This window comes from Parasteatoda tepidariorum, chromosome 12 (assembly GCF_982258835.1).
Source record: "Parasteatoda tepidariorum strain Cologne lab strain chromosome 12, Ptep-v5.0, whole genome shotgun sequence".
Classification (NCBI taxonomy): Eukaryota; Metazoa; Arthropoda; class Arachnida; order Araneae; family Theridiidae; genus Parasteatoda; species Parasteatoda tepidariorum.
This window is the reverse complement of record NC_141766.1, coordinates 17,011,800-17,029,908: the sequence shown is the minus strand read 5'-3', so window position 1 is coordinate 17,029,908 and position 18,109 is coordinate 17,011,800. Positions and strand designations below refer to the sequence as shown.

At 27.4% G+C, this 18,109-nt stretch overlaps 1 protein-coding gene across 2 annotated transcripts in view; it reads right to left on the bottom strand.

Annotated features, from left to right (window-relative positions):
- Nucleotides 1–7,363, bottom strand: part of LOC107454974 (leukocyte elastase inhibitor) — a 42,147-nt gene extending 34,784 nt beyond the window's left edge. Inside the window, exon 1 of one of the 2 annotated variants that reach the window (XM_016072355.4) lies at nucleotides 7,218–7,363. The gene's annotated coding sequence lies outside the window, so the exon portion shown is untranslated. The remainder of the gene's footprint in view (nucleotides 1–7,217) is intronic. The other variant, XM_016072354.4, reaches the window with a different exon arrangement.
- Between the last annotated feature and the right edge of the window lie 10,746 nt (nucleotides 7,364–18,109).

Below are 18,109 nucleotides of genomic sequence, written 5' to 3'. Positions count from 1 at the left end.
CTCGGTTATTTTTTTATTTTACAACCGTCGTTGAACAGCATACCCAATTTTGGGGTTTATGATGTTCAACTCGCAACCTTGTAATTTTGAACCGAATCTAGAAGACAAGAGAACTCCCGGATCAAGTTTTGGGAGAAATTCGACTTCGTGGAGGACTTTAGATAGAACTAACTCGCATTTGCGTTACATGGAGAAGAAGACCGTGAGAACTCCCCTCGATTAGGCTAATGGCATTGGGATTCTGATCCTTGATCCGTCTACCACTGAGGATATTTCACGTCAGCACTGTGGTTGGTGCAAGCCGGATGCGGTATCGACCATCCATCGCTGGGATTCGAATCCGGTTCCCATCATTGGAAGGCTAACGCTCTATCCTCAGAGCCATCACGGCTCTAGAACTTAAAACTTTAACTTAACTTAACTTAAAACGGCTTTAAAACTTAAATGACCTACCTTTATAGTAAAGTCTGGCAATTTAACTTACTGAAAAATTATATCTAAAGACAGACAATAATGGGGTAATGTATCAATTCGAAAATGAAATTGAATCGTAATTTTATTTACACGATGTTCAAAACTCTAAAATAATTTATGAAAAGTAGAAGCAAATGTAGAAAATAATCATAAAATGATTTGAAAAAAGATAGAGTTATATTACGGTAAGCAATACTGCATGGCAAAAACTAGAATTCGATATGACGTTTTAATCCATTTATGAGAAAATAGAGAAAAATAGCTTTAAATCGTCAAATATACAGGGAAAGTCTGTAAGAAAATAACGTGACTTTTTTTGCAGCTAGCGGGTAACGATAAAAACAGAAAAAGTCTGTATTTTTTGTTATCTGTAAAAAATATTAAAATTTTAAATATGATAATACATATAAATAAAAAAATATAAAATATTAAAAATCTGTTATCTTAAAGCAATTTCCTTCGTAAAAAATAATTTAATCTATTAAATTTACTGTTATTTTTTGCAGAATATAGCATATGTTTTATTGCCAAGTGCATTTGTTTTAAGTAATTTTTTAATGATTTTCTCCGGAATTTTTTTTAACAACTTGCTGTTTTTGCAAATCACGCTATAATTGCAATTCTCATATATAATTGCAGGTTCTGTCGTAAATCTTTAAACAGGAAGGCTTCATTAAATAAATGCTGAATTACTATTATGTTTTGCATTACTTTGGAAAAAGTAATTTTCACAGTTTATTAGTTTTTACAGGTATTAGGAAGTATTTTTATGATTTATTCTATTTTATTGCTGAAAGGAACTCTGAAAATATGGTTGTTTTACAACCGCCAATTCGTATTATCTTCCTATTACTAATCCAATATATTGGACAACATTTAGTTAACATTTAGGAAATAATATTTAATGTTCACTTTTACAACATTTTAATATAATTGGTCTTACTTTCATAAGTCGAAATATTTAATTAGAATGAAAAATTATTTTAAAGGTAAGAAATTTGATTAAAACAAACTTCCGGTGAGTTTTAGGGTTCATAAACATTTAATTGAGTCTTGAAGATTTTGCTTCATGACTAAAATGTGAAGAAATTCACTATAAAAATACCTTGCAATATGTATACAGCAAAAAAAAAATACCGTTCTGTATGATAATGATCTTTCTGATAGGCAAAAAAAAAAAAAAAAAAAAAATAATTCTGGTTAATGAAACAAGTACAGATACGGTATTTAAACCATTCATTTGGTAGTTTTTCCGTTCATAAGGAAACAGTTAATCAGAAATTCTGGTTGTCAAAATTATAGTTCTTATGACCACACGTTTAGTAAGAGAAAAAAAACACTAGACTAAGAAGTAAATTTAGCTGAATATGACATGCTCTAATATTTCATGATAAAATTACCAAATTTTGCCACATTTACCGAATTCATTATAAATTAAATTAAATATAAAATTCTACAATTTTTCTGGACATGAATGAGAGTAAAAGTTTTTAAATAAAACGAAATTTTCAATATTAATAAAATCAATCTTACCTTAAGAGTCGAATTTTTCTACTTTAAATTATATGGAAAAGTCATGTTATCGTTAAAAATATCTCCAAGAGAATTTTATTTAAACTTTTGATATAGACCAGAACTTTGAAGAGCGAAGAATAAATAAGGTTAGTTATTGAAAGCATTGCTAAGGATGAGCGATTTTGATAAGAATTGTTGAAAAGGATGAGGTAGAATCCCATTGAAAAGAGACTGGTTTTAAAGCGTGTTTGAGGGCAATGTTTTTACAGAAACAAAAAAACAATTTCTCTTTGTTGTCGGAAAAAAATTCAGCTGCCTACACAAAAGAGTAAAATGTCTTATTTTTGTTAGAAATAAAACGAATAACCGTTGCGTTTAACTAATAATGGTTTCTGTATATTATTATAATAAAGTTTTTTATTATTTTAACAAATCGCATGTTAAATTGCCAGGCACGTTTATAAGGGTTTTCCACTGCAGTTTTAAACGTGTTTTCACTTAAATAAGATTTTCACAAGTGAGAATTTTAAGATAAAGATAGTTTAAGAGTTTTCTTTATAACCAAACACTAAAGCTGCTGTGGCTCAAAGAATTGTGTGCTTGTGTCCCAATGAGATGAACCGGGTTCGAATCCCAGCGTTTTACACAAATTTAACAAAGTTTTTTAAGCAGTGTACAATTCTGTAAAAAAATAATAATTTTTTAACATACAGTTTAAATGATTCTTTTGAAGATTTCTTCTGACTGACTGAGAAAAAAAAACTTGGGGATTTTTAAGTATTCTGAACACATGGAGTGAACTGAGGCTATAAGTTTTTTTTCCCTTTATTAGTTTCCTTCCCATTCTCTCCCATTAATCATTAAGGGGGGTCATCGACATATTGACAAAAGTACTGTTATGTTGTGAAAGCTATGAGACATGCCTTATTTTTTGGAATAATAAATCAGTAGCTAAGATGATGAAATTTCAGTTAATAATAAAATACATTATGAAATGGCTAACATGGTCAATTGTACTAGTCTCATTTTAATAATCGGTCCTTACTATTTAATCAAAAATTTAAAAAAATTTGCTCTGTTTATAAAAGAAGCAAAATTTTTTTTAAATCAAGTTAGCTCTGAATTAAATGATATTCTTATTATAGGAAAGGGTCACATAAAATTTTTTCTATTACTGTGTATTTATACTAAGCGATCATATTTTAAAAAAATCTAAGGAAAGATATTTTTAAATCAAAATAATATTTTGATTTGCGAAAAGGAAATATTTTGACAAAATCAGTAATAATTTAGTATAAATATGGGTAATAATGATTGATAAAAAAATCAATGAAATATTGATCTTTTAAACCAAAATAAAAATACAAAGTGTTAAATTATATATTTTTTTTCCTGAAAATATAATTTTTTTAGACAGATCTAAGAACATAGTTTAATGGTGTTGCGTTTGTGATTTACTATTATTATTTTATTATTTTACTGTGCTTTATTATCAATGGTGAAAAATATTACTCAAAATTACTTTTATTAAAATATTCGTTGCATTCTTCTTCTGAAAAAAAAAAACAAATTTATTTTCGTTAAAAGTGAGGAAATCTATTCATGGCTAGAAATTGAGCCTGTGAATTTATTTTTTACCAATAGCAATTTAATCAACGGGTTTAATCTAGGAACACGATATCTTGTTTTAATTTTCATATTATATTTGATGGCTTAAAACGATAATACTTGCTGTTAAATCAGTCATAGTTGTTTTATATCTGCAGCAAACTTTTGAGTAAATCCTTGGTTTAAACTAGTAAAATATAGTAAATTAAGCTGGTAAATTAAATTGAAAAATCAGATCTTTCTGAATATACACAATTTTCCTCTTACTCAATATAAGTGATATTCTTATTTGCAACGTTTTTCTTCATATCTTTGGAACCAGTGAAAGGAATTAAATTATTTTTGACCAGATAAAATTTTTTTATCCAAAATTCATACTATACAAAAATTGTTTTCAATAATCATTTATTCCGTGCAATTATTAGACAAAAAAAGGTTGATTTAACATTTGATAAATTAAACTATCACTCCTTATGAAAGATTTGAAAGAAAAAATTGGTATGATAAGGAAGCATAATATAATTAAAATAAAACTGTTTTTAAATATCTAAATAATATGAGAATTTAATGATATGCTAGTTAAAATAACTAGGATGATAAATTAAAATTACACTTAATACATTTTTTCCGTCTTATATAATTTATTCAGTAGGTTTATTAAAAGATCCTAACCTTTTTAGTGTGTTTGCAAAATTCCTAATATTGTACTGTTTAGCATTATTTATTTCGTTATATTAATCGTAATAATAAACGATTACTACTGTAAATTATTTATTGTAATTCAAGAGTAGTCAGTAAATTTATTTTTTATGAGTTAAAACAATCAGTTTCAAGCTTTATAAGAATGTTCAAAAAACTCTTTTCCTTAAATTTCCTCTTCTTATATATTTTAACTTTTTTTAAGAAATTAAAAAAATTAAGTTCTCAAGATTCTTAAATTTGCTTGTTCTTATAACAAGGCAAAGATTTATGTGTAACAACAAATGCTGAAATTATAAATTTTAAATAAATAAATAAATTGAAAAAATACTTTAAAATACTTTGATGGAGCATTTTTTTTAATAAAAGTTACCAGCGCATCAAGGCATTAAATTATTTTAACTTTAAAAATATTTATGTAAAATATTAATAAAAAATATCGACTTAATATCTTTATTCCAAAAATATTGAAAGTACTTCTAAAAATTCTTTTTCTACACTTTTTTTCCCATCATTAAATATAAAAGATATGCAACATGAAAAAAGACGAAAAAAAAAATCTTGCAGTAGTTAAAACTCGAAATATCTGATTACCTTCATTAGAAATTTTTACTGGAGTGATGATTAAAACTAAATCAACTTCTATAATTTTTTTAATGAATTAAGTTTTAATTTATAATCTGTCGTTTACATTGAATAAAAACCTATTATTACAGTTCCAGTTTTTATATCTTATACGAAATTAAGGAATACATTTAGTTATTTTAGATCACGCATTTATTAATGTTAATCAAGAAAATGCTTCGATAAAAACATTTTCTTAATGAATATTGGAAGGTTTTTCACGAAAATTATTTACTTAACTAAGGCTTTTGAAAATATTTAAGCTGTGATATTTGCTTTTATTACATATTTAGAAGAATAACATATATTGTAAAGAAATATAATATTATAGATGCATTGCGAGATGCAATAAGATGCTGTGTAAGAATATTGAATAATTGAAGTTTCTGAACAATTTCTTACATTCTATTGTAAACTATGTCACATGGAATAGTTATAGAAATGTCATTTTATTTTCACATACAAGAATAAAAAATTTCAAATAAATTTATTTTCTGCAGCATTAGTTTTGAAAAAGAAGATTTCAGTCTTTGTAGGAATATATGCATTCAACTTTTTGAGAGATATTGTAAGCAATTTAAAAAGAGCAATGTAGTAAAGTAACTTAAAAATATATATAACCGATTGCTCTAATGACTTTTAACTTTTCCTTGTTTTCATGCTAAAAGAACTTGTTTTCTTTAATATATGGAATAGAGTTCACAATATAAAACAAACGAATTATTTGTTATTTTAAAGGAAAGAACCAAAGAAAATTATTAAAAATGGAAGAAAAGTTCTTTTTAAAAAAGTAAATGTTTCCTTACGAATCGAGTTTAACACTTTAATTTATAAATAAGGATATTTCTTATAGTATAACAATTTATAAATTTACCATTTTATTTCTAATATTTCATTCTATATTTTTACTTCAGTCTTTCCGCAGCGTTTTGAAAAATAAAAGTAATGCAATAACATTTCAGAATCAAGAGATTTCTTCCCTCCACAACACATAAATGATCGTATTCTTAGAAAAGTTTGAAAAGTCACTGCAATTTGAAAATATATTTCGCAGGAAATGTTGGAAGGTATGTTATAGAAAATTTATAAGGAATCATACGGCATTTCTCTTATTCGAACTATTTTGCATGCTTAAAATAAATATGTTCTTATTATTTTATAGCAAAATGCATATAATAGCTAGTAGGTTCACTATTAGCTTAGGTATTATTCGTATTCTTAGAAAAGTTTAAAAAAGTAACTACTATTTGAAAATATCTTTAGCAAGAAATGTTGGAGGGTGTGTTATAGAAAACTTATAAGGAATAATACTACATTTTGTTTATTCAAGCTATTTTACCTGCTTCAAATAAATATGTTCTTATTATTAGGTTCGTTATTCGCAAAATACATATTCGCAAAATACATATTATAGCTAGTAGGTTCGTTATTAGTTTATGTTCGTAACTATATCATACTTTTGTTTGCAATTGAAATTTAGGTCTAACTTGTTCATCAGATTAAACAAAAGTCACTACTATTTGAAAATATGTTTCGCAGGAAATGTTAGAGGGTATGTAATGGAAAGCTTATAAGAGGAATAATACTAAATTTTGTTTATTCAAGCTATTTTACCTGCTTCAAATAAATATGTTCTTATTATTTAATAGCAAAATACATATTATAGCTAGTTGGTTCGTTATTAGTTTATGTTCGTAACTATATCATATTTTTGTTTGCAATTGAAATTTAGGTCTAACTTGTTCATTAGATTAAACAAAAGTCACTACTATTTGAAAATATGTTTCGCATGAAAGTTAGAGGGTATGTAATGGAAAACTTATAAGAGGAATAATACTACATTTTGTTTATTCAAACTATTTTACCTGCTTCAAATAAATAAGTTCTTATTATTTAATAGCAAAATACATATTATAGCTAGTAGGTTCGTTATTAGTTTATGTTCGTAACTATATCATACTTTTGTTTGCAATTGAAATTTAGGTCTAACTTGTTCATTAGATTAAGCAAAAGTCACTACTATTTGAAAATATGTTTCGCATGAAATGTTAGAGGGTATGTAATGGAAAACTTATAAGAGGAATAATACTACATTTTGTTTATTCAAACTATTTTACCTGCTTCAAATAAATAAGTTCTTATTATTCAGTAGCAAAATGTATATTATGGCTAGTAGATTCGTTATTACATTATATTCGTAACTATAAGATACTTTTGTTTGCTATTGAAATTTAGGTCTAGTTTGTTCACTAGATTTTATATGAAATCATTTATGGTGTGAATATTATCGGACTTACCTGAATTAATTCTGGAATGAAAATATCCTGTAGGCTCTTCGCGATCAAATGAATAGATCGAAGATGAGTAGTTATATGACCGCTTTATTCTATAACCAAACCTTTTGAATAACCGCCATGGGGCGTGACGTAAAAGTGGTCACAATAGAATTTCAGTGGCATCACCGACACAAATTTCATACGCCACCTGGTAGCAAGTTATACTTAGAGAATTGCCACCCTATTTTTATTTTCAATGTCAGTTAGTGAAAAAGCGGAAATCGTGCAATGATCTAGTCGCGTGCAATAAATTTAGTTATAATTCTTTTTTTTCTGCTAACATATTTGTCATGTTGGCAATTGCTTTGAAAGAATTATGATGCTATAAATGCATTTCGAATTCCGGAAACTAACCCTTGATAGAGAACTCTTCGTGGAAGATACAGGATATTTATTGTGATATTACATCAGCGTGGCATTTATTTAAAACCAATATGCAGAATTTCAATTTTAATACTTTTTTAAATGTTAACCTTTGTAAGCGTCTGGATCATTTTTAAAACGGCATCAATACATGTACAGTTGATGACTTACTTTTTAGCCCATATTTGAAGTTTTATATTATTATAGGGGACACTAAATAATAAATTAACCAATATATTTTTTAGTGTTTCCTGGTCATTTATATTTTTATATTTAGTTTCGAGCATACGTGTTAGAACTCAAAAAAGTAGTGTTTTCGAAATAAGAAAAGACTGGTAACTTGATTATTTAAAATTTAATATTGCGGAACAAAATCTTTATACTACTGATATATTGGGTTAAGCATGCTTGTTCAACCTATTATATTAGTAATAAAAAGGTATATCTAAGAATGTTAGGGTGCTATGTAGATTAAATCTACAAAAATTGTCATTTTGGTGTTTTAACACTATGAAAAGTTCTTGTTTATCGAATTGAAACTATAGTATAACTATTTCTGCACTTTTATTTATACTTCATTCATGTTTTTTTTTTAAATTTTGCTTTATAAATATATATATATTTTGTTTTAAAATTACGAAACAAATAAATATTAAAATTAAATGAAAAAATAGCAGAAATTAAGCTTAAGCAGTAATACTTTTGTTTTCATAGAGGTATGAATATAAAATATTGCGTTTTCACAGTATTAGGTCGGTTTAATTTTATTGAGGAGAGGTATTTGAAAAGATATGAAGTGTTCTACTTCATATCTTTTCAAATTATCGTATATCGAAGAAAAATTATCGTATATACTTACGATAATTTTTACTCTACTTCTTTACAAAAAAGATATAAAAAATAGTATCAATAGGCAATAAGTTACACTTCTTCCAATTGAGGCAATAAGTTACACTTCTTCCAAAGATGCCAATTTTACATCAAAATGTCTTTTTTAAAAATTATTTTTAGAATTTTAATTAGATTAGAACACAAGTCACAGAAACATCTTACTGCTTACATGTAAGGCGTAGATTTTACACCAAAATTTTTTTAAACCTTTTTTTCTGCACAGTTTGAAAATGCGGCTTATCATTTAGTTGCTCTGTGCCCCTAATATCAATATAAATATTTTTTTAAGTGAATTGAGATGTTTTTCACCATAATATAATGACAGCTTATTTACTGTGAGTTTCTTTCTTTGACTATATTAATTTGCTAACTCATTCCTTAATAAAGTAGATACTAAAGGATATGAGCTTAAATAATAAAGTTCTTTAAATTGTATTTATAAAGGTTAAAAAGAAGTGGTTTGTTTGCGGATACTTGCTTTTGCCACAAATATAAGAAAAAAAATTGCTAATATTATCTATACATTTATTTATTCTGTCTTCTCATTTCAAACAATTAAATTATTTTCTGTTGATGGTATTAAGCCAACACTATTTCTGATATATCTAATTTAAATTTTGAAAATATTGTCAAAAATCATCCTAGTTGCTTTAAACCATCAACATTCGAACTTGAAAAATGAACTAAATATGAAAAACAACTATGAGAAAAAAGTGGTAATGCATATTTGTTTGACAAAGTGGATACTGTTTTGTTGCCTACCACATTAGCTTTAAAATGTAATGTTTCTTGTCTTCAGAACTAAATATAAATATTTATATCATTAATACTTTATAAACAGAATAATATTTCTTCAAAATTAATTTCTACAATGAGAAGAAATTATGGTCAAAACTACCAGAATATGGTAAGATTTACAGTGTTTTTGGCTCTATGGGTATACCAACAAGCTCATTAATTTTTACCAAAGAGCTTTTGTAATGATTTGGGTAAAATTAACCGTAAAATATGGTTTAATGATAAGTGGTAAAATTTAGTAAATATGGTACATGATATAAAACCATTTAATCGATTAAATTTACTCTCCAGTTTTGTTGTTTCCACTAAATATGTAGCAATAAGAATTATAATTCTGAAAACCGGAATTTCCGGTCTACGATTACCCCGTATGAAAGGAAAAATTGCTAAACAAGAGGTTTTAAACTCCACAAATTACTTTTTTTACCAGAAATGTTCTTACTATACAGTACGGTAATTTCACTAGATTTTTTTTTTTCTCCGTGTATTTTATATGGCAGTACATGATTATGATTTTAATCGGAACTTTTTCTTTACTTACAGTTCAGCCAAAAATATAAGTTTCAATATAAGGATGGCATAAAAATCGCTTATTCTTTTAAATTTACTAAGTTTTGCATTTTTTACATAATGTGCTGTAATTAGAACTATAAGTTTGAAAACCAAAGTTTCCAATAAACCGTTACCACATAAATTATGTATATTTATGTTTTATTAAGCAGAAATATGGATTTTTTTAACAATAACTATCTTTACCATATAGCACAATAATTTTACAAGAATTTTTTCTCTGTTTAATGATGAAATATTTATATAAGTAATTTTTTTTAAGAAGTGTCCTTTTGAAAGGATTCTTAGCATCAATAGGCTGGTTTGTTATGACGTGACACCCTTTTATTTCTATTAAATTCAAAGCCAACTTCATCAAAATAACCGAATAAAAACTGTCAATATCAGCTTGCTTTGATCAAATATTTACCTAAACCGTTTATTTTAAAACATATATTGCAAGAAAAACATGATTACTTTTTTTAAACAATTTAAAAAGATAGAATGTCACTGAAACAAAAACATTTGCATAGTTTTGAAAAAAGAGTGCATTGAAAAGAGTTTTTGATTATTATTAAAAATTCTTCTTCTACTTCCTTGCAAAGACATTACACAACCTAAACTTATCGTTACTAAGTTAGTAACTATAAGGCACTTTTTGGTGTTAGCTTCCATGCATGAAATCAATTATAACCTTCTCATTTTACAACCAGAAGAAAAAACAAAATTTAATTTCCGGCGACGTAAAACAATAACTTCTTTTCTGATCAATAGCGTTCATTTTTCATAGTTAGTTACCATGCGTACAAACATTTTTTAGGAGTGTCCCGAAAGTTTGTAAAGTGGAGTATTTTTTTTTTAAACCAATGTGTAATTTTTTCATTGAGATCATACGGCTAATAAGATATGCAAATGACTTACTTCTACAAGACTGGATTTTCTTAGCTCGTAAGATTAATGGAGGAGAGTAACTTCATTTCGAATTTGTCTTTTTATGCCAAAGAAATTTATCGCCAATGTCATTCGAAGATAAGTTTGATTTCTTACTTATATGAGTGAATAAAAGAGAAGCTTTGTAATTTTTTTTCGTCTTAAGAACACTGTTTTAAAATCTCTTATAAATTTTATGAGTAGCACTCGTTGCATTTAGACTGTCATATACTATACACTCTACTCTGGTAAAAAGAGAAAAGAAAAATGGAAAATAGTTCATAAAATAAAAAGCGGAACACCTAAAAATTTTTTAATCTAGCGATTGGATTTTCATGATTAATGGTGCGAAAGGCTAATATGCCAATTATTCTGTGCATACACAAACATGCTATTTTCTGAATAAGCATATGTTTTTTTCGATGAATTTTGACTGTCAACAAATGAGGGGTAATCACAATCTTTTACATTATAATCACAAGTCAGGAGAGCGTTCGAAATTTTCGACCTGTTAAGGTTAATTTCACGTTTTGCGTATTGCACCATTTCTCTGAAAATATTGAAGATATTATAAAATAATTCGCTCACAGGTATAAAATTCATTAACCCAAAGATGCGCGAAAGTATTTTTTTCTAATTATTTAGGACTTTTTAATGTGAGCGAAAATGATATATTATTTTAATAATAGTCGAAAATTCTTTTAGTTGTAATGTATAAATATTTTTGCCTCATTTATTATGTCATTTGATTTATTATATCAATCAACAAGTAATATTAATAAGTAATTACACTTATAATGTTACTCTCTCAATCTTAAGAAAAATAAATTACTTTTTCCTGAAGAATAATGTAACTAAAGTAGTTTTGAATTTCCATTGCTACCTTCAAGAATCAGGAGTTATAGTTCAATAGGAATTCTTGTATCTAAATTTCTAATAAATTCATAGAATATTCTATTTTTAATCTTTTTCTTTGGATAAAAACTCACAATTTTCCAGTTTTCTCAGAAATCGAACATTTTGAAGGATTTTATTATTTTCTTTCGGAAGGCACATAAAATTCGAATGAATCATATAATGAGGTACGACCGACGTGTTCAACTGAGCTATATATCTAGGTACGATATATTAAAATGAGACTTTGACTTAAAAAGAAAATATTGTATTTATCATCAAATTTTAATATATCGAATTAAAACGCTACTTCGGAGTTACGAGTAGCAGTGTTTTGGCTTTAAATATATTTGGAAGAAAACTTGCTTTAGAGCATTGCATATTGATCCTGATTGCTTAGAAAATAATTTATGTTACTGAGAACTCTATTTGAGATAATCTCTTGATGGGTTTCCTTAAGTACGTTTTTTAATAACCAGAACAAAACTGAAGGGTATAGTGCTGTAGCTAAGGTAGTATGAATTTTGCTTTATACGTAAAGTTCTAGTTTCATGTATGTAGCTTTATGTTCAGCTAGTATGCAATAGCTCTGTGGCATTTCTTCATGGAGAATGAAATTCTGGTAAATTACCGTGCTGTGACGTAATGACATTTCTGGTAAAAAAAAACACCATAATTCTGATTAAGAACACGAAAATATAAGATATTTAAACCATTTATTTGGTAATTTTTCCGCTCATATGGTAACATATTTTCCCGAAATTCTGATTTTGAAAATTATAGTTATTATTACCACATCTTAAGTGAAAAATACAAAACTGAAAAATAAATTTTACCGAATAAATGGTTTCCATGCAGTGCTCTAAATTATCACGATAAAAATACTAAAATGCTCTTCAGAACAGAAGTTATAAAATTTTTCTACTCTTACCATATTTCAATACAGATTATAAAACTATATTTTATTGTTAATTTTATCGAAATCATTACCAAAGCGCTTCACTAAAAATTACTGAGCTTTTTGGTGCTCCCATGGAGCCAGAAACACTGTAAATGTAGCCATATTCTGGTAGTTTTGACTATACTTTTTTCTCAATTAGGGGATGGCTGCCAGGTTGCTCCAGGTTGCATTTTTGTAAAAGTAGCTTTTCCAATCCTTGTCTTTTGTTATGGCTATTTCAAGAAAACAGAACGTTTCAATGAGAAATATGTTGTGGAAACTGTTATAAGGATTAACACAGTGTAGTATTTTCCGTGTTAAAAAAAGCTGACGTTTCACCTCGTTAAAAAAAAAAAAAGCGAACAACAACTTTACGAATGGAAAATATTGCTGAAAAAATCAAACAGTGTCAAACATTATGTCTCATACAAAGAAACACAGAAATAATTTAAAAAAGAAAACATGAAACTCGAGCTCATGAAATTCGATTTTATCTTAATAACATAAACCCTCTGAAGATCAGAAAAATTCTAGATACTTTTATCCAGTAAGGAGATACGTGAAACGCAAGCTGAGTAGTTTCAGCATGATTCTGCAATTTGTCCTTTAACCTTTAAATAATATCGAAATAATAAAATCAAATGTTTTCGAGACTCAAAACTTTAAAAATATTTTCAACTAAATGTAGCAGATTTTAAAAACATTGTTGCTACTGATCGTGACATCATTGCTGAAGGATTAAATGAAAATCATTGAAATTAATAGCGACAATAAGGGTTGAGAAATTTATAGCTTCTTCTACGCCTTAAGAATTAAAATAATCAAAAGTGATTAATTTTTGGGGAAGAAAATGGCAATTAAGTATGCAGTATTACTGAATAAAAAAATTTAATCGCTCCATTAATGCTTAGAAAAATCTGAATAATTGGTACTTAAGAGAATTGTAATTCATAGTTATCTTGCCCATAAATCAGCTTTATCATGAATTTTCAGTATCTGCTTAAAATGTTTTTGTTTCCTGTTAAAATGTTTTATTATTGTTTTTATTTCGATACTTACTGATTATCCATTATTTAATAATAGATTATAGTTTAGGGAAATCTTTGCAAATTTAAGAATTTTATTTTTTAATTTCAATAGATTTCACGCTTTTTTTACACTGTAAAAAATTAGGGATCAAATTACGGTAAACAAAGATTAACCCCGACGGAAAGTGACTGTTCAGCTAAAAGGATGAGCAAAAGTACAAAATGGCTTGTTGACGCTCAAAGGCACCAATGACCAAAGGAGGTCCAGATTCGGAAGCTAGGGAAACCTCGGATACAGAGTGCCTCATACCCAAAGCAGCAAACCCTGATTCCCCCCTTCCGACTGGGGGTCTGAAAGCTTTCATTTGAAAAACAAATTGCCAAGTTTTTACAAATGTAAAATGATTGCAAAATTTGTGTTAAATGTAACAGGAATCCAATAAGCAGCGAAGATTAATATCGAAATTTAACGAATGAAAATGTACCGATGGAACTAAATCAAATACAAGCTGAATAAATTGATAATGAAAATATGTACAAATAAAATGCAGCTCAAAGTAAGCAGGTTCCTTAATGGATCAAACCAATGTGATTTTAAAACAAACACAAGAAGTGGTCTCCCTTACAGAATTGGCGTAAGCAGATCAAAAATAGTCTTGATCAGAAAAGACAGATATGGCAATCCTAGAAAATTTATTAATTTTATGAAGTCTCTGTAAAGATGCGTGAAATGTAAGTAAAATTCCAAGAAAGTATTCCTTGTAAATCCAAGAAAGTCTCATCTAGTTGCTCACTGCCTCCATGCTAAGATTTTAGGTCGAGGTTATGTATCTCATTAGTAATCTGTACCACTAATTTAATTAAAATTAGAAAGATCTATGCAAGGTGAAAATTAAATGTATTATCATTTTGTTAAGTTAATTTATACTGTATGACTGTATTGAAAACACCTTCCTTGGTGCTTGTAAATCCTTTAGTAAATAGTTACTCATGCCAGTATTTCATAAGGTTCTGGATTGTCAGGCCCAGTGGAAAATATTGTTCTCGCTTCTTTTTATAAAGTGGACATTGTAGCAAAATATGTTGCAGGTCTTCTGTAGTTGCGCACAATCTGCAATTTCTGTTTCTACTAAAAAATCTGTAACTGGTAAGTAGCCTGGGTGCCATGGTTGGTAATAAACTAATTTAAATAAAAATTTCCATAGATTTTCTTCATATTAAGTTTAGGAATTATCTTATGAGCGTGTCTCTCCTTGCCATTCGGGTCATTCCATCCCCACTGTAATGTTTCTCTAGCCTCTGTTTTAAGTGGATACCTGATTTCTTTTGTTGGCAGTTCAAAAGGATTTATCCCGTGTTTCTGGCTGGCACGTTTTGCTAGCCTATCTGCATCTTTGTTGCCTCTGTTATACCAGTGATCACGGATCCAGTTTAATTTGATATTGGAGGCTATATTTTATTTTGTCATATTAACAACGCATTTGTCCTGCTTTGTGTTTGCTAATGCTTGAAGTCCAGAGAGTGAGTCTAAATGAATGTTTATGGTCGTATATTTCCCTTTTTTTTGATGTATTAATCTTATATATAAGTCCTTTCATTGCTGTGATGGTGTTCTTGTTTCTTCTAAAACCATGCTGATCTTCATTAATGATGTTGTTGTTTTCCAGATAGTAAATAAATCTTTTTTAAATCTTTGGTCCGCAACTGTCTGGTTTTTGATTATCTTTCACTGCTTTTGGTATCAGTGTCATCTTTGCTTTTTTCAATTTTTTTCGGAAAATATTTTAATTCTTAGCCATGGTTTTTTAATTGTTTTATTCTAACTTATGTTTTTTTGTGTACCAAATGGGTTATATTTTAAATATTGTTTTAATGGTCTCTGTTAGTTATGCCACTTGGACCGGGTGCTTTATTACTCTTTAAATCGTTAATCACTTGTTCAATTTCGTCTTAAATGAATGGATGATCAATATTGTGATTCATAGTTAGCGGTTATGGGGCTCCCTGTACTGGCTGTCTCTGTGTGGGTTGCTGTAGATGTTTCATCATTATTTAAGATCTTCTTTATCAATTGTTTTCGCAGGTTTTTATCCCTGGATAATTCATTTCCAGATCCAAAGCATTCCTTCATAGTTATTTTTGTGAGGTATTTTTACCAAGTCACTCCCTTTTTGTTTTATTTATTAGCTTTTTATTCATGGCTTTTGTCTTCTGTTACTCAATCTTTTTTCTTTCTCTAATATCTGGATCTCTCTCTGCCTGAAATTTTGTTCTTCTAGCTCTTAATTGTTTTAGTATATCAATAAATCCAATGTCAATCACTTTGGGATTTTCTTGAATGATTTACAAATTGCCTTCTTAGATTTTCGGCATAAGGCTATGACTCCATCAATTGTTTTTTATATGAAATAGTCTAGTTCTTTTTCGAAACTGTCAATATCATTTATAGTTGTTGAAACCATCCTTTTAATCTTAATAATCATTTTAAGTGGGTCGAGATCAGAAATTGTGATGCTTGTGTTGAAAACATCCCTGATTGATTAAATTGATTGTTCACTAAACGTTTTCACGTCCTCAATCCAAAGCGTTCCTTAAAAACGTTACGTCAATCCAGCCAACAATATAGTCGAATGTTGGTTTAGAGGAGGGGTCATTTTGTACCTCCATTTATAATTATTGATAGATTTTGTTTGAATTATTTATATATCGCACGTGTGGTTGTAAAGGTTATTTTAAATTAACCAAGAATCTAAGAGAATGAACTAGCTAAAATCAAAAATATTTCTCTAAAAGTGTAAAAGTTGGCAGATGTGCAATACTTATTGGATATGGTATGAGTTACACTAAGATAAAGATATGTGTTTAACAAATATTAATTAAATTGCTAAGTTAATGAAGTAAGTGTATGAATTATATTAAAAAATGGCATTTGCTAAAAACATGATTTCTTTATCTTTTTAACGACGTTTAGTCATTTTGACAGATTTAGAAGTACAAATTGAAATGAATTTTAATTGTAAATATTACATTACAAATTAACATGCTTTTCAAGAAATCTTGATTTCGTAGAATTTTTTTTCCATAAATGAGGTATTTTTCTAATAAAGGATAAAGATGACGATTTAATTCAATGAATTTTTAACTTTCTAAATAAAAATTCTTCTCAAGCAAATTTTTCCAGTATTTCTTGACTTAAATACTTTGTGAAATGTGTAAAGGAAGTTTTGCATATCAATGAGAGTTTTATAGTAAAAAATTCTTAAATACCTTAGTTAAAGTGCACAAAAGTGCATTAACAAGAAATCTTGAATATTTTATTACTTCCTGCGTTGTAATTTTGAGAGAAAATCAACAAAAAAATTAATTTTTGATCCTAAAAACTTAGCTGTGTGTACTTCAGCTCTTATAATTTCTATCAAATCTATTCTAATAGTATTATTCTAATAAATAAAAAAGTAAGAGTTGGGTTAAGTAAACATATTTTTTCTTTTAAAGTATGTGAGAATTGATAAACATTTTTGATTAAATTTGGAATATTCAAATATATTTTTCTGTTTTGTCCTCACTCTGTTATAAAAAGAGTTTCATTGCATCATGGAATTTAAAACATTTTTGGAAAATAACATGATTTTTTTTGGAAAATAATTACTATATGAGTACTTTTTAAAGTAATATTTATCTCTTCATTCAAAGCTGAAAGAATAAAAATAAAAATTTGTTTTTTAAATATATAAGAAGAAAGCACATTGTTTGCTTCTATAAAGAGGAACTTTGAAAAAAAAATACTGAAAATTGAGAAAGGTTCTTAGTTCTTTTTTACAAAAAATAGGGAAAAAAATCCAAATGCCGTGGTTCTTAGAAATGTATAAGACAAGCTTAACTAGCTAATCCTTTTTCTGCTATCACATTATATTTAAGACATAAGGATAACGTTTTTTTACAGGCATTGTATTAAACTATCATTATTTACAAAATAAATAGGATTAACGAGTTTTAAAATGAATAATAGAATTTCATAATTTAAGCTAAAAAATTATGTAGTCTTATATCGGATGATATTTCGATACATATATGTATGTATCAGATAATAAAAATTATAAAAATAAATAAAGATATAAGCTTTTCTTACCATTAAAGCTTTTTATTAAATAATAAATAATAAAGCTTTTTTTCTTGCTTCGATTGATGCCTAATAAAAAATGTGATGAAAAATTTAGTTTCGTTCATGAAAGAAAGCATTTTTAATCATATAATTCTTTCAAAGATTAAATTTAGTTACTTATTTAATTTAAATCTTTATTTACCTGATTCACATTTTGTAAAATTGAGAAGAGTGCCTTTATGAGAAAAAATAATGATAGCTCATTTGTGATAAAAATAAGAAAATATTTAATTCATTAAAAATCTAAACGAGTTAAAAAAATATAGCAAGGTAGAGAATTTAGAACCAAACATATAAT